Source organism: Notothenia coriiceps, unplaced genomic scaffold (genome assembly GCF_000735185.1).
Source record: "Notothenia coriiceps isolate Sejong01 unplaced genomic scaffold, NC01 NC01_scaffold00024114, whole genome shotgun sequence".
NCBI classification, from domain to species: Eukaryota; Metazoa; Chordata; class Actinopteri; order Perciformes; family Nototheniidae; genus Notothenia; species Notothenia coriiceps.
In genome coordinates this window covers 21,419-25,906 of record NW_011356815.1, presented here as the reverse complement: position 1 = coordinate 25,906, position 4,488 = coordinate 21,419, and positions in this window count along the sequence as shown.

The following is a 4,488-nucleotide window of genomic DNA, read 5'->3' as shown; positions in this document are numbered from 1 at the left end:
TTGGCTTTCATTCTGTTTTAAAGAAATACTGCTGCCTGTAATCCCTAAAGGCCCGGACACACCAATCTGACAACAAAGAACTGACACAGACGGACGTCGCCTCGCGTCTCTGCGTTTTGGCCATGTGTCGCACTGGAACGCACCGCAAAGACTTCAGCAGACGGCCAAGAAGCACGTACGCACTGCGCATGCGTGAGTGGCAATAACTATCCTTACCAGCAGGTGGCGGTAGTGTGTATTCGTCATTCAAAAGAGGCAACAACCGGAAGACAGACTGCGTGATAACCGAGAGAAGAAGAACAGACTTCGTGATATAAACAAACAACAAAATAGCGTGTGCGTTCCATTTTCACTCTACAGCGAGAAGCTCACGGGGCTTTCCCGAACCTGTGTCGAGAGCTGGAGTTAAATCCAATCTGAGGTTTGTTTGGGTCCCTCACTTCCGTTTCGCTTCTCATGCACTGATTCGCTAAGCTGAACAGCCAATCAGAGTGATTTCTTTTGCCGACTGCCTTTGGCCGACTGTTGAATCGGCGGGTTTTCGGCCGAAAAGGCGTCGGCCCGGCTGAAAAGACCCGACGGTGCGGGACACACCAATCTGAGTAGGGCGTGTCAACGCTCATCGTCGGCCTGACGCCCACCGACGCCGATAATTGGCCTGGTGTGTCCGGGCCTTAAAGCCTACCTTAACTCTGACAAAGTGGTAATTTGAACCTTTCCCTAATCCTTACAAAGCTATTTTGAACCCTAGATTAATTTGTCCAGGTATCAAAAGTTGTCCGATCAGAAAACCGTTATGAGGCCATGAACAAATAAGGTATTGTGTGGTTTAATTTGGTTTACATTTATGGACATATCACTATTTCTTTAACCTTTCATAAATACAATGATTGATTGAGTAATCATTAATGAAAGTAATTGTAATGTGCAGCTTTATTTATACTGTATCCATGTATACAAATACAGTACAGATGACACCTACGGTTCCTGTTTACCTTTCCTTTCTTAGAAACCCGTGAATCGTCTGAGGTGTCACAGTTAAAATTAGATTTGCACTGTCATACGGCTCAAACGTTGCTTTTAATATAAAAGATAGTTCCCGTCACATGACCCTCTAAGCCGTCCCTCCCCCATGTGCCAGCACTGTGACATTGTTCATCAGCAATTACATAAAGCCTTTACAGCCGCTGTCGATGTTAGGCAGCATCTATTCACATGCAGATGTTACTAAATCCTCTTCTTGGTTTTTTTCCGGGGATGGCTCATTTTCTTTTGGCTCCCCCCTCCCACAGCTCCCCCTCCTTCAGTGTATGTTTGTCTCCTTATTTGCATTTATTGCCAAAAAAAAGAGGTTAAGCCCAAATGTGGATGGTACAGAAATGTTAATTGGTTGCGTGGTCTATATAATCAACCCCTGCACGCTCTGGGGGACTGTATAGATCACAACTGATAAATATTTTATTCTAGCTGTTCGTACAGCATCCCCCATCCCTCTACATCGCTTCTTCCCTTTTAAAGGAAACCAGCCGAACAATAGGCCTGATATCTTTCTCTTTGCTTAGTAATTTCTCTCTTTCCCTTCTCATTCTCCGCCACCCCATCCTTAAAAAGAGGCTCACAGCTGCCCTATCAGCAGGGGCTCCCTTTCATCATATGCCGAATCCATTGCTCACCATTTTTTTTCTTTCATCAGCCTCGAAATAAGTCTGGAATCACGGCGACATTACGCAACATGCCGTAACACTATTACCTCATTGTCACATTTTAGCGTTGTGATGAAGGCGGGCACAGTGTCTTCCAACACTGTAATTCATCAAATCCAAACGTCCCCTCACGCGGAGAGACCCGCTGTGACTTCCTTCCTCTGCCAGACGACCACACTGTGGCTGCTTGGCCATCTCTAATTATTTCATGCCCCTTGGTTCTGGGTGTACGGGACGACACGGCATACTGTTGGAGAAGAATGAGGATGATTGACAGCCAGTCTCCATCCCACAGGAACTCATTAGGCTTCCTGACTAAAAGCTAGTGGGCATGCTCATGCTGCTCCTGCCTCCTTCTTCCTTTGGTCCTCCTTTTAGTCCTACATTCAGTAAGTTAGAAAAAGAAATGCCTGAACTGAGCTGCGAGCAGAGACTGAACTTACTGTGCTCTTATCTCATCTGATGTGACGATCAGCTCAGAATAAAAACATTTCTTTGGACTCCGTGTTCTTTCATTTTGAGTTTCTTTTTCTGTGTTAGTGTTTCTCTGCTCATCTCAGCCCCTATGACTCTTTTGCATTTGAGTTTTGGAGTGTTCTCCCTCTTGCTCGCAGTCTCTTGCTGTTCTCTTCTCATTTCTCTTTGGCCCTCTTCTCTCTGCCTGTCCCCGGGTGATACAAGGCAGTGGTGCGGGTTCTGAGAAACCCTTGAAGTGTTGGCTGCTCTGAGAGCACTTTAAAGGACCATTTCATCATGTTCACGAAGCAGCACTTGAGACCAAACTCAAATATGACTTATGTGAAACTAGCATAAACTCCCTGGAAAGTTTTGTTGCACCCTTATAGTTTCGTACCAATTTTCTGTGATGTGGATGTCCGCCCTGTTGCTTGTTTGAAGTCCTGCACTTGCTTATCTTCTGATCTCCATGCATGTATATAATGTTTCTAGCTCAAGGAAAAAGGAAAAGTGCGTCACTGAAGCTGATAGGCATTCATTATGTTGAATTTGAACACTGATCTGAGCTTTTCAGTTTCCAAAACTATTCTATTGCATGCTTCAATCTCTACATTTCCTCTGCTACAAAAGAGCTTGAGGTGCAAAGACGGCTGCTTTCAGTCATTCTGTGTCCAGCCTTCACTGGGCTTTGTGGAGTGGCAATTATGACATGCCAATTAGACAAAGATAGAGGGATGGATGTGCAGCTCTCCCTTTTCTAATCCGCTCCCAAACTGGAAAATCTCCAGACCGAGTCAGATTTGATTCACTCGCCGCCCTTCATTTAACACATCTGTCTCCACACACAGGCAACGATGGCCTGGCACAAACATTACACATCTGGAAGGCAAGAGTCTAATTTCAGTTTGGTTTTGTTTCATATTTGTCAGGTCTCCAATATTGTTTTTTCTCCCAATTTTCATAAAGCATTTTCTACTTTTTCAATTGAATTTAACTTAATATTCCACGTTTTAAAAAAGACCTATTAAATTATATTACCGGTAATTATGTTTTATTTCAGCACAAAAAACTAATGTTTAATTGTGATTTTAAATTAGTTATTCCTCCTGTCTAGATAATGAAGTAATTAGTTTATCGCTGCCACACACACACACACACACACACACACACACACACACACACACACACACACACACACACACACACACACACACACACACACACACACACACTCTATCTATCTCTCACACACACACACACCATCTTGTCTACAGAGGCATTTCTTCTTATTAAAACTGTGTTTGCGTTGTTTGAGTTCACATTGACCCAGCTCCATTCACCGAAGCTGTTTGCTGTCTCCCAATTAGCTTCATAACACATACAAGCAATTCCTATTTGAACTCATGCAAGTTAACGTAGACAATTACTAGTTCTCCTCACAGTGTAGTACCAAGGCTTTAAGGCTCTACAGCTTGTTGTGGGAGCCCGGGTAAATACAGTGCTGTTTGAAAAAATGTTGATGGTGACATCACAGCGTTTCATTTGAGATTAACATTATTTACTACATTGTTTGGCCTGGGTTTAGCTGTAAGAAATTAATGATTGATTTTAGGGGGCCATAAACACCATCTTTTTTCCGTGCCAAGCCAGTGGTTAAATATAAATTAAGAAGAAAGCGGAAGATTAATAGGGTCTGTATCTCCCTCAAATCCCCCTTGCTTTATGATCTGTTTGATGTCTCAAGTGAAGAGCTCATTCACACTAAAATCAAAGACCTGTCATCTCGGTTGCAGTGAGAACAGATCATTTCATGCTGCAGGACGTTGGGCATTGGTTTGTTTTCAAGCTTTCAGGAAAATGTAAGTAAGTAAGTAAAACTTTATTTATATAGCACCCTTCTGATGTACAAAGTGCTTTACAGTACAGTACACAGGACACAATTCAAAGTACAACTATAAAATGTAGAATAAAAGGCATAAAACAACAGCAGGTAATACATAGGATAAAACATACTGTAGCATTTCCCTCCGAATAATGGTCGTAGGCTTTACTGATGAATTAGAATTTATTTGTAACTCCAGACCCAACGTAAGAGCTTGAGCCTCTTCGGGAGGTGCTAACATTTAAATATACAGTCCGTTCTTCTCTTTCTCCGCCGTTACATAGAAGATATTACTTTCTCCGTCACGTTGTTTTCAAAAGCTACAACCACTTCCTGTCAGCCGCGTTAACTGGCCTTCAAAATAAAAGCATACAAATGAAACAGGAAGTTCACCTAAATTACATTATAAGATATATATATAAAACTGCAACGAAAGCAACAAAAACA